The sequence below is a fragment of the Oncorhynchus gorbuscha genome, linkage group LG02 (genome assembly GCF_021184085.1).
Source record: "Oncorhynchus gorbuscha isolate QuinsamMale2020 ecotype Even-year linkage group LG02, OgorEven_v1.0, whole genome shotgun sequence".
In the NCBI taxonomy this organism is placed as follows: domain Eukaryota; kingdom Metazoa; phylum Chordata; class Actinopteri; order Salmoniformes; family Salmonidae; genus Oncorhynchus; species Oncorhynchus gorbuscha.
Window position 1 is genome coordinate 43,434,135 of NC_060174.1, and position 27,599 is coordinate 43,461,733.

General features: G+C 39.3%; 1 protein-coding gene across 1 annotated transcript in view; it reads right to left on the minus strand.

The window, feature by feature from the left end:
• Nucleotides 1-27,599, minus strand: part of LOC123992876 (carbohydrate sulfotransferase 1-like) — a 70,794-nt gene that overhangs the window by 19,900 nt on the left and 23,295 nt on the right. The window lies entirely within an intron of this gene.

Sequence of the window (27,599 nt, forward strand, 5' to 3'; positions counted from 1 at the left end):
CTGGACAGTAGAACAGATAGCTTCTTCTGGACAGTAGAACAGACTGCTACTTCTGTACAATGGAACATATAGCTACTTCTGTACAGTAGAACATATAGCTACTTCTGTACAGTAGAACAGATAGCTACTTCTGTACAATGGAACATATAGCTACTTCTGTACAGTGGAACATATAACTACTTCTGTACAGTGGAACATATAACTACTTCTGTACAGTAGAACAAATAGCTTCTTCTGGACAGTAGAACATATAGCGAATTATGTAGAGTAGAACATATAGATACTTCTGTACAGTAGAAAAAATAGCTACTTGTGTACAGTAGAATAGATGGCTACTTCTGTACAATGGAACATATAGCTACGCTACTTCTGGACAGTAGAACAGACAGCTACGCTACTTCTGGACAGTAGAACAGACAGCTACGCTACTTCTGGACAGTAGAACAGATAGCTCCGCTACTTCTGGACAGTATAACAGAAAGCTACGCTACTTCTGGACAGTAGAACAGATAGCTACGCTACTTCTGGACAGTAGAACAGATAGCTAAGCTACTTCTGGACAGTAGAACAGATAGCTTCTTCTGGACAGTAGAATGTGTAGCTACTTCGGTACAGTAGAACAGATAGCTTCTTCTGGACAGTAGAACAGATAGATACTTCTGTACAGTAGAACAAATAGCTTCTTCTGGACAGTAGAGCATATAGCTAATTATGTAGAGTAGAACATATAGATACTTCTGTACAATAGAACAGATGGCTACTTCTGTACAATAGAACAGATGGCTACTTCTGTACAATAGAACAGATTGCTACTTCTGTACAGTAGAACAGATAGCTACTTCTGTACAGTAGAACAGATTGCTACTTCTGTACAGTAGAACAAATATCTACTTCTGTATAGTAGAACAGATAGCTACTTCTGTAACAGTAGAACATATCGCTACAGTTCTTTTGTACAATAGAACAGACAGCTACTTCTGTACAATGGAACATATAGCTCCAGTTCTGTGCATTAGAACATATATCTACTTCTGTACAGTAGAACATACAGCTACAGTACTTCTGTATGGTAGAACAGATAGCTACTTCTGTACAGTAGAATATGTAGCTACTTCTGTACAGTAGAATATGTAGCTACTTCGGTACAGTAGAACAGATAGCTACTTCTGTACAGTAGAACAGATAGATACTTCTGTACAGTAGAACAGATAGCTTCTTCTGGACAGTAGAACAGATAGATATTTCTGTACAGTAGAACAAATAGCTTCTTCTGGACAGTAGAACATATAGCTAATTATGTAGAGTAGAACATATAGATACTTCTGTACAATAGAACAGATGGCTACTTCTGTACAATAGAACAGATGGCTACTTCTGTACAATAGAACAGATGGCTACTTATGTACAATAGAACAGATGGCTACTTCTGTACAATAGAACAGATGGCTACTTCTGTACAATAGAACAGATGGCTACTTCTGTACAATAGAACAGATGGCTACTTCTGTACAATAGAACAGATGGCTACTTCTGTACAATAGAACAGATGGCTACTTCTGTACAATAGAACAGATGGCTACTTCTGTACAATAGAACAGATGGCTACTTCTGTACAATAGAACAGATGGCTACTTCTGTACAGTAGAACAGATGGCTACTTCTGTACAAGAACAGATGGCTACTTCTGTACAGTAGAACAGATGGAACAGTAGAACAGATAGCTACTTCTGTACAGTAGAACAGCTACGCTACTTCTGTACAGTAGAACAGATAGCTACTTCTGGACAGTAGAAAAAATAGCTACTTCTGGACAGTAGAAAAAATAGCTACTTGTGTACAGTAGAACAGATGGCTACTTCTGTACAATGGAACATATAGCTACGCTACTTCTGGACAGTAGAACAGATAGCTAAGCTACTTCTGGACAGTAGAACAGATAGCTAAGCTACTTCTGGACAGTAGAACAGATAGCTAAGCTACTTCTGGACAGTAGAACAGATAGCTAAGCTACTTCTGGACAGTAGAACAGATAGCTAAGCTACTTCTGGACACTAGAACAGATAGCTAAGCTACTTCTGGACACTAGAACAGATAGCTAAGCTACTTCTGGACACTAGAACAGATAGCTAAGCTTCTTCTGGACAGTAGAACAGACTGCTACTTCTGTACAATGGAACATATAGCTACTTCTGTACAGTAGAACATATAGCTACTTCTGTACAGTAGAACAGATAGCTACTTCTGTACAGTAGAAAAATAGCTACTTGTGTACAGTAGAACAGATGGCTACTTCTGTACAATGGAACATATAGCTACTTCTGTACAGTGGAACATATAGCTACTTCTGTACAGTGGAACATATAGCTACTTCTGTACAGTAGAACATATAGATACTTCTGTACAGTAGAAAAAATAGCTACTTGTGTACAGTAGAACAGATGGCTACTTCTGTACAATGGAACATATAGCTACGTTACTTCTGGACAGTAGAACAGACAGCTACGCTACTTCTGGACAGTAGAACAGACAGCTACGCTACTTCTGGACAGTAGAACAGATAGCTACGCTACTTCTGGATAGTAGAACAGATAGCTATGCTACTTCTGGACAGTAGAACAGATAGCTAAGCTACTTCTGGACAGTAGAACAGATAGCTAAGCTACTTACATTTACATTTACATTTAAGTCATTTAGCAGACGCTCTTATCCAGAGCTTCTGGACAGTAGAACAGATAGCTTCTTCTGGACAGTAGAACAGACTGCTACTTCTGTACAATGGAACATATAGCTACTTCTGTACGGTAGAACATATAGCTACTTCTGTACAGTAGAACAGATAGCTACTTCTGTACAATGGAACATATAGCTACTTCTGTACAGTGGAACATATAGCTACTTCTGTACAGTGGAACATATAGCTACTTCTGTACAGTGGAACATATAGCTACTTCTGTACAGTAGAACAGATAGCTACTTCTGTATAGTAGAACAGATAGCTACTTCTGTAACAGTAGAACATATCGCTACAGTTCTTTTGTACAGTGGAACAGACAGCTACTTCTGTACAGTGGAACAGACAGCTACTTCTGTACAGTGGAACAGACAGCTACTTCTGTACAGTGGAACAGACAGCTACTTCTGTACAGTGGAACAGACAGCTACTTCTGTACAGTGGAACAGATTGCTACTTCTGTATAGTAACAGTAGAACAGATTGCTACTTCTGTACAGTAGAACAGATTGCTACTTCTGTAACAGTAGAACAGATTGCTACTTCTGTAACAGTAGAACAGATTGCTACTTCTGTAACAGTAGAACAGATTGCTACTTCTGTAACAGTAGAACAGATTGCTAAGATACTTCTGGACAGTAGAACAGATAGCTAAGCTACTTCTGGACAGTAGAACAGATAGCTAAGCTACTTCTGGACAGTAGAACAGATAGCTAAGCTACTTCTGGACAGTAGAACAGATAGCTTCTTCTGGACAGTAGAACAGACTGCTACTTCTGTACAATGGAACATATAGCTACTTCTGTACAGTAGAACATATAGCTACTTCTGTACAGTAGAACAGATAGCTACTTCTGTACAATGGAACATATAGCTACTTCTGTACAGTGGAACATATAACTACTTCTGTACAGTGGAACATATAACTACTTCTGTACAGTAGAACAAATAGCTTCTTCTGGACAGTAGAACATATAGCGAATTATGTAGAGTAGAACATATAGATACTTCTGTACAGTAGAAAAAATAGCTACTTGTGTACAGTAGAATAGATGGCTACTTCTGTACAATGAACATATAGCTACGCTACTTCTGGACAGTAGAACAGACAGCTACGCTACTTCTGGACAGTAGAACAGACAGCTACGCTACTTCTGGACAGTAGAACAGATAGCTCCGCTACTTCTGGACAGTATAACAGAAAGCTACGCTACTTCTGGACAGTAGAACAGATAGCTACGCTACTTCTGGACAGTAGAACAGATAGCTAAGCTACTTCTGGACAGTAGAACAGATAGCTTCTTCTGGACAGTAGAATGTGTAGCTACTTCGGTACAGTAGAACAGATAGCTTCTTCTGGACAGTAGAACAGATAGATACTTCTGTACAGTAGAACAAATAGCTTCTTCTGGACAGTAGAGCATATAGCTAATTATGTAGAGTAGAACATATAGATACTTCTGTACAATAGAACAGATGGCTACTTCTGTACAATAGAACAGATGGCTACTTCTGTACAATAGAACAGATGGCTACTTCTGTACAATAGAACAGATGGCTACTTCTGTACAATAGAACAGATGGCTACTTCTGTACAATAGAACAGATGGCTACTTCTGTACAATAGAACAGATGGCTACTTCTGTACAATAGAACAGATGGCTACTTCTGTACAGTAGAACAGCTACGCTACTTCTGTACAGTAGAACAGATAGCTTCTTCTGGACAGTAGAAAAAATAGCTACTTGTGTACAGTAGAACAGATGGCTACTTCTGTACAATGGAACATATAGCTACGCTACTTCTGGACAGTAGAACAGATAGCTACGCTCTTTCTGGACAGTAGAACAGATAGCTACGCTCTTTCTGGACAGTAGAACAGATAGCTACGCTACTTCTGGACAGTAGAACAGATAGCTATGCTACTTCTGGACAGTAGAACAGATAGCTAAGCTACTTCTGGACAGTAGAACAGATAGCTAAGCTACTTCTGGACAGTAGAACAGATAGCTAAGCTACTTCTGGACAGTAGAACAGACTGCTACTTCTGTACAATGGAACATATAGCTACTTCTGTACGGTAGAACATATAGCTACTTCTGTACAGTAGAACAGATAGCTACTTCTGTACAATGGAACATATAGCTACTTCTGTACAGTGGAACATATAGCTACTTCTGTACAGTGGAACATATAGCTACTTCTGTACAGTAGAACAGATAGCTACTTCTGTATAGTAGAACAGATAGCTACTTCAGTAACAGTAGAACATATCGCTACAGTTCTTTTGTACAGTGGAACAGACAGCTACTTCTGTACAGTGGAACAGACAGCTACTTCTGTACAGTGGAACAGACAGCTACTTCTGTACAGTGGAACAGACAGCTACTTCTGTACAGTGGAACAGACAGCTACTTCTGTACAGTGGAACAGATTGCTACTTCTGTATAGTAACAGTAGAACAGATTGCTACTTCTGTACAGTAGAACAGATTGCTACTTCTGTAACAGTAGAACAGATTGCTACTTCTGTAACAGTAGAACAGATTGCTACTTCTGTAACAGTAGAACAGATTGCTACTTCTGTAACAGTAGAACAGATTGCTAAGATACTTCTGGACAGTAGAACAGATAGCTAAGCTACTTCTGGACAGTAGAACAGATAGCTAAGCTACTTCTGGACAGTAGAACAGATAGCTAAGCTACTTCTGGACAGTAGAACAGATAGCTTCTTCTGGACAGTAGAACAGACTGCTACTTCTGTACAATGGAACATATAGCTACTTCTGTACAGGAGAACATATAGCTACTTCTGTACAGTAGAACAGATAGCTACTTCTGTACAATGGAACATATAGCTACTTCTGTACAGTGGAACATATAACTACTTCTGTACAGTGGAACATATAACTACTTCTGTACAGTAGAACAAATAGCTTCTTCTGGACAGTAGAACATATAGCGAATTATGTAGAGTAGAACATATAGATGCTTCTGTACAGTAGAAAAAATAGCTACTTGTGTACAGTAGAATAGATGGCTACTTCTGTACAATGAACATATAGCTACGCTACTTCTGGACAGTAGAACAGACAGCTACGCTACTTCTGGACAGTAGAACAGACAGCTACGCTACTTCTGGACAGTAGAACAGATAGCTCCGCTACTTCTGGACAGTATAACAGAAAGCTACGCTACTTCTGGACAGTAGAACAGATAGCTACGCTACTTCTGGACAGTAGAACAGATAGCTAAGCTACTTCTGGACAGTAGAACAGATAGCTTCTTCTGGACAGTAGAATGTGTAGCTACTTCGGTACAGTAGAACAGATAGCTTCTTCTGGACAGTAGAACAGATAGATACTTCTGTACAGTAGAACAAATAGCTTCTTCTGGACAGTAGAGCATATAGCTAATTATGTAGAGTAGAACATATAGATACTTCTGTACAATAGAACAGATGGCTACTTCTGTACAATAGAACAGATGGCTACTTCTGTACAATAGAACAGATGGCTACTTCTGTACAATAGAACAGATGGCTACTTCTGTACAATAGAACAGATGGCTACTTCTGTACAATAGAACAGATGGCTACTTCTGTACAATAGAACAGATGGCTACTTCTGTACAATAGAACAGATGGCTACTTCTGTACAGTAGAACAGATGGCTACTTCTGTACAATAGAACAGATGGCTACTTCTGTACAATAGAACAGATGGCTACTTCTGTACAGTAGAACAGATGGCTACTTCTGTACAGTAGAACAGATGGCTACTTCTGTACAGTAGAACAGATGGCTACTTCTGTACAGTAGAACAGATGGCTACTTCTGTACAGTAGAAAAAATAGCTACTTGTGTACAGTAGAACAGATGGCTACTTCTGTACAATGGAACATATAGCTACGCTACTTCTGGACAGTAGAACAGATAGCTACGCTCTTTCTGGACAGTAGAACAGATAGCTACGCTCTTTCTGGACAGTAGAACAGATAGCTAAGCTACTTCTGGACAGTAGAACAGATAGCTAAGCTACTTCTGGACAGTAGAACAGATAGCTAAGCTACTTCTGGACAGTAGAACAGATAGCTAAGCTACTTCTGGACAGTAGAACAGATAGCTAAGCTACTTCTGGACACTAGAACAGATAGCTAAGCTACTTCTGGACACTAGAACAGATAGCTAAGCTACTTCTGGACACTAGAACAGATAGCTAAGCTACTGGACAGTAGAACAGACTGCTACTTCTGTACAATGGAACATATAGCTACTTCTGTACAGTAGAACATATAGCTACTTCTGTACAGTAGAACAGATAGCTACTTCTGTACAGTAGAAAAAATAGCTACTTGTGTACAGTAGAACAGATGGCTACTTCTGTACAATGGAACATATAGCTACTTCTGTACAGTGGAACATATAGCTACTTCTGTACAGTGGAACATATAGCTACTTCTGTACAGTAGAACATATAGATACTTCTGTACAGTAGAAAAAATAGCTACTTGTGTACAGTAGAACAGATGGCTACTTCTGTACAATGGAACATATAGCTACGTTACTTCTGGACAGTAGAACAGACAGCTACGCTACTTCTGGACAGTAGAACAGACAGCTACGCTACTTCTGGACAGTAGAACAGATAGCTACGCTACTTCTGGATAGTAGAACAGATAGCTATGCTACTTCTGGACAGTAGAACAGATAGCTAAGCTACTTCTGGACAGTAGAACAGATAGCTAAGCTACTTCTGGACAGTAGAACAGATAGCTTCTTCTGGACAGTAGAACAGACTGCTACTTCTGTACAATGGAACATATAGCTACTTCTGTACAGTAGAACATATAGCTACTTCTGTACAGTAGAACAGATAGCTACTTCTGTACAATGGAACATATAGCTACTTCTGTACAGTGGAACATATAGCTACTTCTGTACAGTGGAACATATAGCTACTTCTGTACAGTAGAACAGATAGCTACTTCTGTATAGTAGAACAGATAGCTACTTCTGTAACAGTAGAACATATCGCTACAGTTCTTTTGTACAGTGGAACAGACAGCTACTTCTGTACAGTGGAACAGACAGCTACTTCTGTACAGTGGAACAGACAGCTACTTCTGTACAGTGGAACAGACAGCTACTTCTGTACAGTGGAACAGACAGCTACTTCTGTACAGTGGAACAGACAGCTACTTCTGTACAGTGGAACAGATTGCTACTTCTGTATAGTAACAGTAGAACAGATTGCTACTTCTGTACAGTAGAACAGATTGCTACTTCTGTACAGTAGAACAGATTGCTACTTCTGTAACAGTAGAACAGATTGCTACTTCTGTAACAGTAGAACAGATTGCTACTTCTGTAACAGTAGAACAGATTGCTAAGATACTTCTGGACAGTAGAACAGATTGCTAAGATACTTCTGGACAGTAGAACAGATAGCTAAGCTACTTCTGGACAGTAGAACAGATAGCTAAGCTACTTCTGGACAGTAGAACAGATAGCTAAGCTACTTCTGGACAGTAGAACAGATAGCTTCTTCTGGACAGTAGAACAGACTGCTACTTCTGTACAATGGAACATATAGCTACTTCTGTACAGTAGAACATATAGCTACTTCTGTACAGTAGAACAGATAGCTACTTCTGTACAATGGAACATATAGCTACTTCTGTACAGTGGAACATATAACTACTTCTGTACAGTGGAACATATAACTACTTCTGTACAGTAGAACAAATAGCTTCTTCTGGACAGTAGAACATATAGCGAATTATGTAGAGTAGAACATATAGATACTTCTGTACAGTAGAAAAAATAGCTACTTGTGTACAGTAGAATAGATGGCTACTTCTGTACAATGGAACATATAGCTACGCTACTTCTGGACAGTAGAACAGACAGCTACGCTACTTCTGGACAGTAGAACAGACAGCTACGCTACTTCTGGACAGTAGAACAGATAGCTCCGCTACTTCTGGACAGTATAACAGAAAGCTACGCTACTTCTGGACAGTAGAACAGATAGCTACGCTACTTCTGGACAGTAGAACAGATAGCTAAGCTACTTCTGGACAGTAGAACAGATAGCTTCTTCTGGACAGTAGAATGTGTAGCTACTTCGGTACAGTAGAACAGATAGCTACTTCTGTACAGTAGAACAGGTAGATACTTCTGTACAGTAGAACAGATAGCTTCTTCTGGACAGTAGAACAGATAGATACTTCTGTACAGTAGAACAAATAGCTTCTTCTGGACAGTAGAGCATATAGCTAATTATGTAGAGTAGAACATATAGATACTTCTGTACAATAGAACAGATGGCTACTTCTGTACAATAGAACAGATGGCTACTTCTGTACAATAGAACAGATGGCTACTTCTGTACAATAGAACAGATGGCTACTTCTGTACAATAGAACAGATGGCTACTTATGTACAATAGAACAGATGGCTACTTCTGTACAATAGAACAGATGGCTACTTCTGTACAATAGAACAGATGGCTACTTCTGTACAGTAGAACAGATGGCTACTTCTGTACAATAGAACAGATGGCTACTTCTGTACAATAGAACAGATGGCTACTTCTGTACAATAGAACAGATGGCTACTTCTGTACAGTAGAACAGATGGCTACTTCTGTACAGTAGAACAGATGGCTACTTCTGTACAGTAGAACAGATAGCTACTTCTGTACAGTAGAACAGATAGCTACTTCTGTACAGTAGAACAGATAGCTTCTTCTGGACAGTAGAAAAATATAGCTACTTGTGTACAGTAGAACAGATGGCTACTTCTGTACAGTGGAACAGATAGCTACGCTACTTCTGGACAGTAGAACAGATAGCTACGCTCTTTCTGGACAGTAGAACAGATAGCTACGCTCTTCTGGACAGTAGAACAGATAGCTAAGCTACTTCTGGACAGTAGAACAGATAGCTAAGCTACTTCTGGACAGTAGAACAGATAGCTACGCTCCTTCTGGACAGTAGAACAGATAGCTAAGCTACTTCTGGACAGTAGAACAGATAGCTAAGCTACTTCTGGACAGTAGAACAGATAGCTACTACTTCTGGACAGTAGAACAGATAGCTAAGCTACTTCTGGACAGTAGAACAGATAGCTAAGCTACTTCTGGACAGTAGAACAGATAGCTAAGCTACTTCTGGACAGTAGAACAGATAGCTAAGCTACTTCTGGACAGTAGAACAGATAGCTACTTCTGCTAACATTAGCTACTTCTGTACAGTAGAACAGATAGCTACTTCTGTACAGTAGACAGATAGAACAGATAGCTACTTCTGTACAGTAGAACAGATGGCTACTTCTGTACAATGGAACATATAGCTACTTCTGTACAGTGGAACATATAGCTACTTCTGTACAGTGGAACATATAGCTACTTCTGTACAGTAGAACATATAGATACTTCTGTACAGTAGAAAAAATAGCTACTTGTGTACAGTAGAACAGATGGCTACTTCTGTACAATGGAACATATAGCTACGTTACTTCTGGACAGTAGAACAGACAGCTACGCTACTTCTGGACAGTAGAACAGACAGCTACGCTACTTCTGGACAGTAGAACAGATAGCTACGCTACTTCTGGATAGTAGAACAGATAGCTATGCTACTTCTGGACAGTAGAACAGATAGCTAAGCTACTTCTGGACAGTAGAACAGATAGCTAAGCTACTTCTGGACAGTAGAACAGATAGCTAAGCTACTTCTGGACAGTAGAACAGATAGCTAAGCTACTTCTGGACAGTAGAACAGATAGCTAAGCTACTTCTGGACAGTAGAACAGATAGCTAAGCTACTTCTGGACAGTAGAACAGATAGCTTCTTCTGGACAGTAGAACAGACTGCTACTTCTGTACAATGGAACATATAGCTACTTCTGTACAGTAGAACATATAGCTACTTCTGTACAGTGGAACATATAGCTACTTCTGTACAGTGGAACATATAGCTACTTCTGTACAGTGGAACATATAGCTACTTCTGTACAGTGGAACATATAGCTACTTCTGTACAGTAGAACAGATTGCTACTTCTGTACAGTAGAACAAATAGCTACTTCTGTATAGTAGAACAGATAGCTACTTCTGTAACAGTAGAACATATCGCTAATTATGTAGCGTAGAACATATAGATACTTCTGTACAATAGAACAGATGGCTACTTCTGTACAATAGAACAGATGGCTACTTCTGTACAATAGAACAGATGGCTACTTCTGTACAATAGAACAGATGGCTACTTCTGTACAATAGAACAGATGGCTACTTCTGTACAATAGAACAGATGGCTACTTCTGTATAATATAACAGATGGCTACTTCTGTACAATAGAACAGATGGCTACTTCTGTACAATAGAACAGATGGCTACTTCTGTACAATAGAACAGATGGCTACTTCTGTACAATAGAACAGATGGCTACTTCTGGACAATAGAACAGATGGCTACTTCTGTACAATAGAACAGATGGCTACTTCTGTACAGTAGAACAGTTGGCTACTTCTGTACAGTAGAACAGATTGCTACTTCTGTACAATAGAACAGACTGCTACTTCTGTACAATGGAACATATAGCTACTTCTGTACAGTAGAACATATAGCTACTTCTGTACAGTAGAACATATAGCTACTTCTGTACAGTAGAACATATAGCTACTTCTGTACAGTGGAACAGATAGCTACTTCTGTACAGTGGAACAGATTGCTACTTCTGTACAGTGGAACAGATTGCTACTTCTGTACAGTGGAACAGATTGCTACTTCTAGAACAGATTGCTACTTCTAGAACAGATTGCTACTTCTGTACAGTGGAACAGATTGCTACTTCTGTACAGTGGAACAGATTGCTACTTCTGTACAGTGGAACAGATTGCTGATTCTGTACAGTGGAACAGATTGCTACTTCTGTACAGTGGAACAGATTGCTACTTCTGTACAGTGGAACAGATTGCTACTTCTGTACAGTGGAACAGATTGCTACTTCTGTACAGTGGAACAGATTGCTACTTCTGTACAGTGGAACAGATTGCTACTTCTGTACAGTAGAACATATAGATACTTCTGTACAGTAGAAAAAATAGCTACTTGTGTACAGTAGAACAGATGGCTACTTCTGTACAATGGAACATATAGCTACGTTACTTCTGGACAGTAGAACAGACAGCTACGCTACTTCTGGACAGTAGAACAGACAGCTACGCTACTTCTGGACAGTAGAACAGATAGCTACGCTACTTCTGGATAGTAGAACAGATAGCTATGCTACTTCTGGACAGTAGAACAGATAGCTACTTCTGTACAGTGGAACATATAGCTACTTCTGTACAGTAGAACATATAGATACTTCTGTACAGTAGAAAAAATAGCTACTTGTGTACAGTAGAACAGATGGCTACTTCTGTACAATGGAACATATAGCTACGTTACTTCTGGACAGTAGAACAGACAGCTACGCTACTTCTGGACAGTAGAACAGACAGCTACGCTACTTCTGGACAGTAGAACAGATAGCTACGCTACTTCTGGATAGTAGAACAGATAGCTATGCTACTTCTGGACAGTAGAACAGATAGCTAAGCTACTTCTGGACAGTAGAACAGATAGCTAAGCTACTTCTGGACAGTAGAACAGATAGCTAAGCTACTTCTGGACAGTAGAACAGATAGCTAAGCTACTTCTGGACAGTAGAACAGATAGCTAAGCTACTTCTGGACAGTAGAACAGATAGCTAAGCTACTTCTGGACAGTAGAACAGATAGCTTCTTCTGGACAGTAGAACAGACTGCTACTTCTGTACAATGGAACATATAGCTACTTCTGTACAGTAGAACATATAGCTACTTCTGTACAGTGGAACATATAGCTACTTCTGTACAGTGGAACATATAGCTACTTCTGTACAGTGGAACATATAGCTACTTCTGTACAGTGGAACATATAGCTACTTCTGTACAGTAGAACAGATTGCTACTTCTGTACAGTAGAACAAATAGCTACTTCTGTATAGTAGAACAGATAGCTACTTCTGTAACAGTAGAACATATCGCTAATTATGTAGCGTAGAACATATAGATACTTCTGTACAATAGAACAGATGGCTACTTCTGTACAATAGAACAGATGGCTACTTCTGTACAATAGAACAGATGGCTACTTCTGTACAATAGAACAGATGGCTACTTCTGTACAATAGAACAGATGGCTACTTCTGTACAATAGAACAGATGGCTACTTCTGTATAATATAACAGATGGCTACTTCTGTACAATAGAACAGATGGCTACTTCTGTACAATAGAACAGATGGCTACTTCTGTACAATAGAACAGATGGCTACTTCTGGACAATAGAACAGATGGCTACTTCTGTACAATAGAACAGATGGCTACTTCTGTACAGTAGAACAGTTGGCTACTTCTGTACAGTAGAACAGATTGCTACTTCTGTACAATAGAACAGACTGCTACTTCTGTACAATGGAACATATAGCTACTTCTGTACAGTAGAACATATAGCTACTTCTGTACAGTAGAACATATAGCTACTTCTGTACAGTAGAACATATAGCTACTTCTGTACAGTGGAACAGATAGCTACTTCTGTACAGTGGAACAGATTGCTACTTCTGTACAGTGGAACAGATTGCTACTTCTGTACAGTGGAACAGATTGCTACTTCTGTACAGTGGAACAGATTGCTACTTCTAGAACAGATTGCTACTTCTGTACAGTGGAACAGATTGCTACTTCTGTACAGTGGAACAGATTGCTACTTCTGTACAGTGGAACAGATTGCTGATTCTGTACAGTGGAACAGATTGCTACTTCTGTACAGTGGAACAGATTGCTACTTCTGTACAGTGGAACAGATTGCTACTTCTGTACAGTGGAACAGATTGCTACTTCTGTACAGTGGAACAGATTGCTACTTCTGTACAGTGGAACAGATTGCTACTTCTGTACAGTGGAACAGATTGCTACTTCTGTACAGTGGAACAGATGGCTACTTCTGTACAGTGGAACAGATGGCTACTTCTGTACAATAGAACAGATGGCTACTTCTGTACAATAGAACAGATGGCTACTTCTGTACAATAGAACAGATGGCTACTTCTGTACAGTAGAACAGATGGCTACTTCTGTACAGTAGAACAGATAGCTACTTCTGTACATTAGAACAGCTACGCTACTTCTGTACAGTAGAACAGATAGCTTCTTCTGGACAGTAGAAAAAATAGCTACTTGTGTACAGTAGAACAGATGGCTACTTCTGTACAATGGAACATATAGCTACGCTACTTCTGGACAGTAGAACAGATAGCTACGCTCTTTCTGGACAGTAGAACAGATAGCTACGCTCTTTCTGGACAGTAGAACAGATAGCTAAGCTACTTCTGGACAGTAGAACAGATAGCTAAGCTACTTCTGGACAGTAGAACAGATAGCTACGCTCCTTCTGGACAGTAGAACAGATAGCTAAGCTACTTCTGGACAGTAGAACAGAAAGCTAAGCTACTTCTGGACAGTAGAACAGATAGCTAAGCTACTTCTGGACAGTAGAACAGATAGCTAAGCTACTTCTGGACAGTAGAACAGATAGCTAAGCTACTTCTGGACAGTAGAACAGATAGCTAAGCTACTTCTGGACAGTAGAACAGATAGCTAAGCTACTTCTGGACAGTAGAACAGATAGCTAAGCTACTTCTGGACACTAGAACAGATAGCTAAGCTTCTTCTGGACAGTAGAACAGATAGCTTCTTCTGGACAGTAGAACAGACTGCTACTTCTGTACAATGGAACATATAGCTACTTCTGTACAGTAGAACATATAGCTACTTCTGTACAGTGGAACATATAGCTACTTCTGTACAGTGGAACATATAGCTACTTCTGTACAGTGGAACATATAGCTACTTCTGTACAGTGGAACATATAGCTACTTCTGTACAGTAGAACATATAGATACTTCTGTACAGTAGAAAAAATAGCTACTTGTGTACAGTAGAACAGATGGCTACTTCTGTACAATGGAACATATAGCTACGTTACTTCTGGACAGTAGAACAGACAGCTACGCTACTTCTGGACAGTAGAACAGACAGCTACGCTACTTCTGGACAGTAGAACAGATAGCTACGCTACTTCTGGACAGTAGAACAGATAGCTATGCTACTTCTGGACAGTAGAACAGATAGCTAAGCTACTTCTGGACAGTAGAACAGATAGCTAAGCTACTTCTGAACAGTAGAACAGATAGCTAAGCTACTTCTGGACAGTAGAACAGATAGCTAAGCTACTTCTGGACAGTAGAACAGATAGCTAAGCTACTTCTGGACAGTAGAACAGATAGCTTCTTCTGGACAGTAGAACAGACTGCTACTTCTGTACAATGGAACATATAGCTACTTCTGTACAGTAGAACATATAGCTACTTCTGTACAGTGGAACATATAGCTACTTCTGTACAGTGGAACATATAGCTACTTCTGTACAGTGGAACATATAGCTACTTCTGTACAGTGGAACATATAGCTACTTCTGTACAGTAGAACAGATTGCTACTTCTGTACAGTAGAACAAATAGCTACTTCTGTATAGTAGAACAGATAGCTACTTCTGTAACAGTAGAACATATCGCTAATTATGTAGCGTAGAACATATAGATACTTCTGTACAATAGAACAGATGGCTACTTCTGTACAATAGAACAGATGGCTACTTCTGTACAATAGAACAGATGACTACTTCTGTACAATAGAACAGATGGCTACTTCTGTACAATAGAACAGATGGCTACTTCTGTATAATAGAACAGATGGCTACTTCTGTACAATAGAACAGATGGCTACTTCTGTACAATAGAACAGATGGCTACTTCTGTACAATAGAACAGATGGCTACTTCTGGACAATAGAACAGATGGCTACTTCTGTACAATAGAACAGATGGCTACTTCTGTACAGTAGAACAGTTGGCTACTTCTGTACAGTAGAACAGATTGCTACTTCTGTACAATAGAACAGACTGCTACTTCTGTACAATGGAACATATAGCTACTTCTGTACAGTAGAACATATAGCTACTTCTGTACAGTAGAACATATAGCTACTTCTGTACAGTAGAACATATAGCTACTTCTGTACAGTGGAACAGATAGCTACTTCTGTACAGTGGAACAGATTGCTACTTCTGTACAGTGGAACAGATTGCTACTTCTGTACAGTGGAACAGATTGCTACTTCTGTACAGTGGAACAGATTGCTACTTCTAGAACAGATTGCTACTTCTGTACAGTGGAACAGATTGCTACTTCTGTACAGTGGAACAGATTGCTACTTCTGTACAGTGGAACAGATTGCTGATTCTGTACAGTGGAACAGATTGCTACTTCTGTACAGTGGAACAGATTGCTACTTCTGTACAGTGGAACAGATTGCTACTTCTGTACAGTGGAACAGATTGCTACTTCTGTACAGTGGAACAGATTGCTACTTCTGTACAGTAGAACAAATAGCTACTTCTGTATAGTAGAACAGATAGCTACTTCTGTAACAGTAGAACAGATCTACTTAGAACATATAGATACTTCTGGAACAGATGGCTACTTCTGTACAATAGAACAGATGGCTACTTCTGTACAATAGAACAGATAGCTACAGCTACAATTACTGTACAGTAGAACATACAGCTAACAGATGGCTACTTCTGTACAGTAGAACAGATGGCTACTTCTGTACAGTAGAACAGATTGCTACTTCTGTACAGGAGAATATGTAGCTACTTCTGTACAGTAGAACAGATAGCTACTTCTGTACAGTAGAACAGATTGCTACTTCTGTACAGTAGAACAGATAGCTACTTCTGTACAGTAGAACAGATAGCTACTTCTGTACAGTAGAACAAATAGCTACTTCTGTATAGTAGAACAGATAGCTACTTCTGTAACAGTAGAACATATCGCTACAGTTCTTTTGTACAGTAGAACAGATAGCTACTTCTGTACAATGGAACATATAGCTCCAGTTCTGTGCATTAGAACATATATCTACTTCTGTACAGTAGAACATACAGCTTCTGTACAGTAGAACAGATAGCTACTTCTGTACAGTGGAACTTCTGTACAGTAGAACAGATAGCTACTTCTGTACAGTAGAACAGATACTTTCTGTACAGTAGAACAGATAGTTCTTTTGTACAGTCTACTTCTGTACAGTAGAACAGATAGCTACTTCTGTACTTCAGTGGAACAGATAGCTACTTCTGACAGTAGAACAGATAGCTACTTCTGTACAGTGAACAGATTGCTACTTCTGTACAGTAGAACAGATAGCTAAGCTACTTCTGGACAGTAGAACAGATAGCTAAGCTACTGGACAGTAGAAGATAGCTAAGATACTTCTGACAGTAGAACAGATAGCTACTTTCTGGACAGTAGAACAGATAGCTACTTCTGGACAGTACTACTTCTGTACAGTGGAACAGATAGCTACTTCTGTACAGTAGAACAGATGGCTACTTCTGTACAATAGAACAGATGGCTACTTCTGTACAATAGAACAGATGGCTACTTCTGTACAGTAGAACAGATGGCTACTTCTGTACAGTAGAAAAGATAGCTACTTCTGTACAGTAGAACAGCTAGCTACTTCTGTACAGTAGAACAGCTATGCTACTTCTGTACAGTAGAACAGATAGCTTCTTCTGGACAGTAGAAAAAATAGCTACTTGTGTACAGTAGAACAGATGGCTACTTCTGTACAATGGAACATATAGCTACGCTACTTCTGGACAGTAGAACAGACAGCTACGCTACTTCTGGACAGTAGAACAGATAGCTACGCTACTTCTGGACAGTAGAACAGATAGCTACGCTCTTTCTGGACAGTAGAACAGATAGCTAAGCTACTTCTGGACAGTAGAACAGATAGCTAAGCTACTTCTGGACAGTAGAACAGATAGCTAAGCTTCTGGACAGTAGAACAGATAGCTAAGCTACTTCTGGACAGTAGAACAGATAGCTAAGCTACTTCTGGACAGTAGAACAGATAGCTACAGTAGAACAGATAGCTAAGCTACTTCTGGACAGTAGAACAGATAGCTAAGCTACTTCTGGACACTAGAACAGATAGCTAAGCTACACAGTAGAACAGATAGCTAAGCTTCTTCTGGACAGTAGAACAGATGCTACTTCTGTACAATGGAACATATAGCTACTTCTGTACAGTAGAACATATAGCTACTTCTGTACAGTAGAACAGATAGCTACTTCTGTACAGTAGAACAAATAGCTACTTCTGTACAGTGGAACATATAGCTACTTCTGTACAGTGGAACATATAGCTACTTCTGTACAGTAGAACATATAGCTACTTCTGTACAGTAGAACAGATAGCTACTTCTGTACAGTAGAACATATAGCTACAGTTCTTTTGTACAGTGGAACAGACAGCTACTTCTGTACAGTGGAACAGACAGCTACTTCTGTACAGTGGAACAGATTGCTACTTCTGTACAGTGGAACAGACAGCTACTTCTGTACAGTAGAACAGATAGCTACTTCTGTACAGTGAACAGATAGCTACTTCTGTACAGTGGAACAGATTGCTACTACTTCTGTAACAGTAGAACAGATACTTCTGTACAGTAGAACAGATAGCTACTTCTGTACAGTAGAACAGATTGCTACTTCTGCTACTTCTGTACAGTAGAACAGATAGCTAAGCTACTTCTGTACAGTAGAACAGATAGCTAAGCTACTTCTGTACAGTAGAACAGATAGCTAAGCTACTTCTGTACAGTAGAACAGATAGCTAAGCTACTTCTGTACAGTAGAACAGATAGCTACTTCTGGACAGTAGAACAGACTGCTACTTCTGTACAATGGAACATATAGCTACTTCTGTACAGTAGAACATATAGCTACTTCTGTACAGTAGAACATATAGCTACTTCTGTACAGTGGAACAGATAGCTACTTCTGTACAGTGGAACATATAGCTACTTCTGTACAGTGGAACATATAGCTACTTCTGTACAGTAGAACAGATAGCTACTTCTGCTAGAACATTCTGTAGAGTAGAACAGATAGAACTTCTGTAGTAGAACATATAGCTACTTCTGTACAGTAGAACAGATGGCTACTTCTGTACAATAGAACAGATGGCTACTTCTGTACAGTAGAACAGATGGCTACAGCTACTTCTGGACAGTAGAACAGATGGCTACTTCTGTACAATAGAACAGATGGCTACTTCTGTACAGTAGAACAGATGGCTACTTCTGTACAGTAGAACAGATAGCTACTTCTGTACAGTAGAACAGATAGCTACTTCTGTACAGTAGAACAGATAGCTAAGCTACTTCTGTACAGTAGAACAGATAGCTACTTCTGTACAGTAGAACAGATGGCTACTTCTGTACAGTAGAACAGATAGCTACTTCTGTACAGTAGAACAGAACAGATATGCTACTTCTGTACAGTAGAACAGATAGCTACTTCTGTACAGTAGAACAGATAGCTACTTCTGCAATAGAACAGATTACTTCTGTACAGTAGAACATATAGCTACTTCTGTACAGTAGAACAGTACTTCTGTAGAACATATAGCTACTTCTGTACAGTAGAACATATAGCTACTTCTGTACAGTGGAACAGATAGCTACTTCTGTACAGTGGAACAGATTGCTACTTCTGTACAGTGGAACAGATTGCTACTTCTAGAACAGATTGCTACTTCTGTACAGTGGAACAGATTGCTACTTCTGTACAGTGGAACAGATTGCTACTTCTGTACAGTGGAACAGATTGCTGATTCTGTACAGTGGAACAGATTGCTACTTCTGTACAGTGGAACAGATTGCTACTTCTGTACAGTGGAACAGATTGCTACTTCTGTACAGTGGAACAGATTGCTACTTCTGTACAGTGGAACAGATTGCTACTTCTGTACAGTAGAACAAATAGCTACTTCTGTATAGTAGAACAGATAGCTACTTCTGTAACAGTAGAACATATCGCTAATTATGTACAGTGGAACAGATAGCTACTTCTGTACAATAGAACAGATGGCACTTCTGTACAATAGAACAGATGGCTACTTCTGTACAGTAGAACAGAACAGTTCTTTTGTACAATAGAGCTACTTCTGTACAGTAGAACATATAGCTACTACTCTGTACAGTAGAATATGTAGCTACTTCTGGTACAGTAGAACAGATAGATACTTCTGTACAGTAGAACAGATTGCTACTTCTGTACAGTAGAACAGATAGCTACTTCTGTACAGTAGAACAGATAGATACTTCTGTACAGTAGAACAGATTGCTACTTCTGTACAGTAGAACAGATAGCTACTTCTGTACAGTAGAACAGATTTCTGTACAGTAGAACAAATAGCTACTTCTGTACAGTAGAACAGATAGCTACTTCTGTAACAGTAGAACATATCTTTCTGTACAATAGAACAGACAGCTACTTCTGTACAATGGAACATATAGCTCCAGTTCTGTGCATTAGAACATATATCTACTTCTGTACAGTAGAACAGATACAGTACTTCTGTGGACAGTAGAACAGATAGCTACTTCTGTACAGTAGAACAGATAGCTACTTCTGTATAAGAACAGATAGCTACTTCTGTACAGTAGAACATATAGCTACTTCTGTACAGTAGAACAGATAGCTACTTCTGTACAGTAGAACAGATATACAGTAGAACAGACTTCTGTACAGTAGAACAGATAGCTACTTCTGTACAGTAGAACAGATAGTACAGTAGAACAGATAGCTACTTCTGTACAGTAGAACAGATAGCTAAGCTACTTCTGGACAGTAGAACAGATAGCTAAACAGATTAAGCTACTTCTGGACAGTAGAACAGATAGCTAAGCTTCTTCTGGACAGTAGAACTAGTTCTTCTGGACAGTAGAACAGATGCTACTTCTGTACAATGGAACATATAGCTACTTCTGAACATATAGCTACAGTAGAACAGATAGCTACTTCTGTACAATAGAACAGATTCTACTTCTGTACAGTAGAACAGATGGCTACTTCTGTACAGTAGAACAGATAGCTACTTCTGTACAGTAGAACAGATAGCTACTTCTGTACAGTAGAACAGTATGCTACTTCTGTACAGTAGAACAGATAGCTACTTCTGGACAGTAGAAAAAATAGCTACTTGTGTACAGTAGAACAGATGGCTACTTCTGTACAATGGAACAGATGGCTACTTCTGTACAGTAGAACAGATAGCTACGCTACTTCTGGACAGTAGAACAGATAGCTACGCTACTTCTGGACAGTAGAACAGATAGCTACGCTACTTCTGGACAGTAGAACAGATAGCTACTTCTGGACAGTAGAACAGATAGCTAAGCTACTTCTGGACAGTAGAACAGATAGCTAAGCTACTTCTGGACAGTAGAACAGATAGCTAAGCTACTTCTGGACAGTAGAACAGATAGCTAAGCTACTTCTGGACAGTAGAACAGATAGCTAAGCTACTTCTGGACAGTAGAACAGATAGCTAAGCTACTTCTGGACAGTAGAACAGATAGCTAAGCTACTTCTGGACACTAGAACAGATAGCTAAGCTACTTCTGGACAGTAGAACAGATAGCTGAAGCTTCTTCTGGACAGTAGAACAGACTGCTACTTCTGTACAATGGAACATATAGCTACTTCTGTACAGTAGAACATATAGCTACTTCTGTACAGTAGAACAGATAGCTACTTCTGTACAGTAGAACAAATAGCTACTTCTGTACAGTGGAACATATAGCTACTTCTGTACAGTGGAACAATAGCTACTTCTGTACAGTAGAACAGATAGCTACTTCTGTACAGTGGAACAGATAGCTACTTCTGTAACAGTAGAACATAAACAGTTCTTTTGTACAGTAACAGACAGCTACTTCTGTACAGTGGAACAGACAGCTACTTCTGTACAGTGGAACAGACAGCTACTTCTGTACAGTAGAACAGACAGCTACTTCTGTACAGTGGAACAGATGGCTACTTCTGTACAGTAGAACAGATAGCTACTTCTGTACAGTAGAACAGATAGTACAGTAGAACAGATTGCTACTTCTGGACAGTAGAACAGATTGCTACTTCTGGACAGTAGAACAGATAGAACAGTAGAACAGATAGCTAAGCTACTTCTGGACAGTAGAACAGATAGAACAGACAGTAGAACAGATAGCTAAGCTACTTCTGGACAGTAGAACAGATAGCTTCTTCTGGACAGTAGAACAGACTGCTACTTCTGTACAATGGAACATATAGCTACTTCTGTACAGTAGAACATATAGCTACTTCTGTACAGTAGAACAGATAGCTACTTCTGTACAGTGGAACAGATAGCTACTTCTGTACAGTGGAACATATAGCTACTTCTGTACAGTGGAACATATAACTACTTCTGTACAGTAGAACAGATAGCTACTTCTGGACAGTAGAACAGATAGCTACTTCTGTACAGTAGAACAGATATGCTACTTCTGTACAGTAGAACAAATAGCTACTTGTACAGTAGAACAGATGCTACTTCTGTACAGGAACATATAGCTACTTTCTGTACAGTAGAACAGATAGCTACTTCTGGACAGTAGAACAGATAGCTACTTCTGTACAGTAGAACAGATAGAACAGTATAGCTACTTTCTGTACAGTAGAACAGATAGCTACTACTTCTGTACAGTAGAACAGATAGCTACTTCTGGACAGTACAGATAGCTAGAACAGATAGCTACTTCTGTACAGTAGAACAGATAGCTACTTCTGTACAGTAGAACAGATAGACAGTGGAACAGAAGCTAGATGGAACAGATAGCTACTTCTGTACAGTAGAACAGATACTTCTGTACAGTAGAACAGATGGCTACTTCTGTACAGTGGAACAGATAGCTACTTCTGTACAGTAGAACAGATTGCTACTTCTGTACAGTAGAACAGATTGCTACTTCTTAGAACAGATGGCTACTTCTGTACAGTAGAACAGATTGCTACTTCTGTACTAGAACAGATAGCTACTTCTGTACAGTAGAACAGATTGCTACTTCTGTACAGTAGAACAGATAGCTACTTCTGTACAGTAGAACAGATAGCTACTTCTGTACAGTAGAACAGATAGCTTCTTCTGTACAGTAGAACAGATGCTACTTCTGTACAATGGAACATATAGCTACTTCTGTACAGTAGAACATATAGCTACTTCTGTACAGTAGAACAGATAGCTACTTCTGTACAGTAGAACAGATAGCTACTTCTGTACAGTAGAACAGATAGCTACTTCTGTACAGTGGAACAGATAGCTACTTCTGTACAGTAGAACAGATAGCTACTTCTGTACAGTAGAACATATAGCTAATTATGTAGAGTAGAACATTCTACTTCTGTACAGTAGAAAAAAATAGCTACTTGTGTACAGTAGAACAGATGCTACTTCTGTACAATGGAACATATTGCTACTACTTCTGGACAGTAGAACAGATAGCTACGCTACTTCTGGACAGTAGAACAGATAGCTGCTACTTCTGGACAGTAGAACAGATTGCTACTTCTGTACAGTAGAACAGATAGCTAGATTCTGGACAGTAGAACAGATAGCTACTGTAGAACAGTAGGAAGTAGAACAGATAGCTACTTCTGGACAGTAGAACAGATAGCTACTTCTGTACAGTGGAACAGATAGCTACTTCTGTACAGTAGAACAGATAGCTACTTCTGCAGTAGAACAAATAGCTACTTCTGTACAGTAGAACAGATAGCTACTTCTGTACAGTAGAACAGATAGCTAACAGTAGAACATATAGCTACTTCTGTACAGTAGAACAGATAGCTACTTCTGTAGAACAGATAGCTACTTCTGTACAGTAGAACAGATAGCTACTTCTGTACAATAGAACAGATGGAACAGAACAGATACTTCTGTACAATAGAACAGATAGCTACTTCTGTACAGTAGAACAGATAGCTACTTCTGCAGTAGAACAGATTCTTCTGTACAGTAGAACAGATAGCTACTTCTGTACAGTAGAACAGATAGCTACTTCTGTACAGTAGAACAGATAGCTACTTCTGTACAGTAGAACAGATAGCTACTCTGTACAGTAGAACAGATAGACTTCTGTACAGTAGAACAGATAGCTACTTCTGTAGAACAGTAGAACACAGTATAGCTACTTCTGTACAGTAGAACAGATAGCTGTACTTCTGTACAGTAGAACAGATAGCTAGCTACTTCTGTACAGTAGAACAGATAGCTAGTACTTCTGTACAGTAGAACAGATAGCTACTTCTGTACAGTAGAACAGATAGCTACAGTTCTTCTGTACAGTAGAACAGACTACTTCTGTACAATGGAACATATAGCTACTTCTGTACAGAGAACATATAGCTACTTCTGTACAGTAGAACAGATAGCTGTACAGTAGAACAGATAGCTACTTCTGTACAGTGGAACATATAGCTACTTCTGTACAGTAGAACATATAGCTACTTCTGTACAGTAGAACAGATAGCAGATAGTAGAACAGATAGCTACTTCTGTAACAGTAGAACATATAGTACAGTAGAACAGTTCTTTTGTACAGTGGAACAGATAGCAGCTACTTCTGTACAGTAGAACAGACAGCTACTTCTGTACAGTGGAACAGACAGCTACTTCTGTACAGTGGAACAGATTGCTACTTCTGTACAGTAGAACAGATAGCTACTTCTGTACAGTAGAACAGATTGCTACTTCTGTACAGTAGAACAGATTGCTACTTCTGTACAGTAGAACAGATAGCTAAGTATACTTCTGTACAGTAGAACAGATAGCTAAGATACTTCTGGACAGTAGAACAGATAGCTGCTACTTCTGGACAGTAGAACAGATACTTCTTCTGGACAGTAGAACAGATAGCTAAGCTACTTCTGGACAGTAGAACAGATAGCTACTTCTGGACAGTAGAACAGATGCTACTTCTGTACAATGGAACATATTCTTCTGTACAGTAGAACAGATAGCTACTTCTGTACAGTAGAACAGATAGCTACTTCTGTACAATAGAACAGAACATATAGCTACTTCTGTACAGTGGAACATATAGCTACTTCTGTACAGTAGAACAATAGAAGTAGAACAGCTACTTCTGTAGCATATAGATACTTCTGTACAGTAGAACAGATAGCTACTTCTGTAGAACAGTAGAACAGATATAGGCTACTTCTGTACAGTAGAACAGATAGCTACTTCTGTACAGTAGAACAGATAGCTACTTCTGTACAGTAGAACAGATAGCTCCGCTACTTCTTAGAACAGATGTACAGTAGAACAGATAGCTACTTGCATAGCTAGAACTTCTGTACAGTAGAACAGATAGCTTCTTCTGTACAGTAGAACAGATAGCTACTTCTGTACAGTAGAACAGATGGCTACTTATAGCTAATTATGTAGAGTAGAACATATAGCTACTTCTGTACAGTAGAACAGATAGCTACTTCTGTACAATAGAACAGATGGCTACTTCTGTACAATAGAACAGATGGCTAGTACAATAGAACAGATGGCTACTTCTGTACAGTAGACAGTGGAACAGAACAGCTACTTCTGCAGTAGAACAGATTCTGGACAGTAGAACAGATACTTCTGTACAGTAGAACAGATGGCTACTTCTGTACAGTAGAACAGATACTTCTGTACAGTAGAACAGATACTTCTGTACAGTAGAACAGATAGCTACTTCTGTACAGTGAACAGACAGTACAGTAGAACAGATAGCTACTTCTGTACAGTAGAACAGATACTTTCTGGACAGTAGAACAGATAGCTAAGCTACTTCTGGACAGTAGAACAGATAGCTACTTCTGGACAGTAGAACAGATAGCTACTGGACAGTAGAACAGATAGCTAAGCTACTTCTGGACAGTAGAACAGATAGCTAAGCTACTTCTGGACAGTAGAACAGATAGCTAAGCTACTTCTGGACAGTAGAACAGATAGCTAAGCTACTTCTGGACAGTAGAACAGATAGCTAAGCTACTTCTGGACAGTAGAACAGATAGCTAAGCTACTTCTGGACACTAGAACAGATAGCTAAGCTACTTCTGGACACTAGAACAGATAGCTAAGCTTCTTCTGGACAGTAGAACAGACTGCTACTTCTGTACAATGGAACATATAGCTACTTCTGTACAGTAGAACATATAGCTACTTCTGTACAGTAGAACAGATAGCTACTTCTGTACAGTAGAAAAATAGCTACTTGTGTACAGTAGAACAGATAGCTACTTCTGTACAGTGGAACATATAGCTACTTCTGTACAGTAGAACATATAGCTACTTCTGTACAGTGGAACATAGTAGAACAGATAGCTACTTCTGTACAGTAGAAAAAATAGCTACTTGTGTACAGTAGAACAGATAGCTACTTCTGTACAGTAGAACATATAGCTACGTAGTAGAACAGTGGAACAGACAGCTACTTGTACAGTAGAACAGATAGCTACTACTTCTGTACAGTGGAACAGATAGCTACTTCTGTACAGTAGAACAGACAGCTACTTCTGGACAGTAGAACAGATAGCTACTTCTGTACAGTTCAGATAGCTACTTCTGTACAGTGGAACAGACAGCTACTTCTGTACAGTGGAACAGACAGCTAGCTTCTGTACAGTGGAACAGATAGCTACTTCTGTACAGTGGAACAGATAGCTACTTCTGTACAGTGAACAGATAGCTACTTCTGTACAGTAGAACAGATAGCTACTTCTGTACAGTAGAACAGATTGCTAACAGATACTTCTGTACAGTGGAACAGACAGCACTTCTGTAGAACAGATAGCTACTTCTGGACAGTGGAACAGATTGCTACTTCTGTAGATACTTCTGTACAGTAGAACAGATTGCTAGCTAAGCTACTTCTGTACAGTAGAACAGATTGCTAAGCTACTTCTGGACAGTAGAACAGATAGCTAAGCTACTTCTGGACAGTAGAACAGATAGCTACTTCTGGACAGTAGAACAGATAGCTTCTTCTGTACAGTAGAACAGACTGCTACTTCTGTACAGTAGAACATATAGCTACTTCTGTACAGTAGAACAGATAGCTACTTCTGTACAGTAGAACATATAGCTTTCTGTACAGTAGAACATATAGCTACTTCTGTACAGTGGAACATATAGAACTTCTGATAGAACAGATATCTACTTCTGTACAGTAGAACAGATAAGCTACTTCTGTACAGTAGAACAAATAGCTACTTCTGTACAGTAGAACATATAGCAGAGTAGAACATATAGCTACTTCTGTACAGTAGAACAGATAGCAGTACTTGTGTAGAACAGTAGAACAGAACAGATAGCTACTTCTGTACAGTAGAACAGATAGCTACTTCTGTACAGTAGAACTACTTTCTGGACAGTAGAACAGATAGCTACTTCTGTACAGTAGAACAGATAGCTACTTCTGTACAGTAGAACAGATAGCTACTTCTGTACAGTAGAACAGATAGAACAGAGAACAGATTGCTACTTCTGTACAGTAGAACAGATAGCTAGCTACAGATTGCTACTTCTGTACAGTAGAACAGATAGCTACTTCTGTACAGTAGAACAGATTCTACTTCTGTACAGTAGAACAGATAGCTACGCTACTTCTGTACAGTAGAACAGATAGCTACTTCTGGACAGTAGAACAGATAGCTACTTCTGTACAGTAGAACAGATAGCTACTTCTGTACAGTAGAACAGATAGCTAAGCTACTTCTGCAGATAGCTAGCTACTTCTGTACAGTAGAACAGATAGCTACTTCTGTACAGTAGAACAGATAGCAGCTACTTCTGT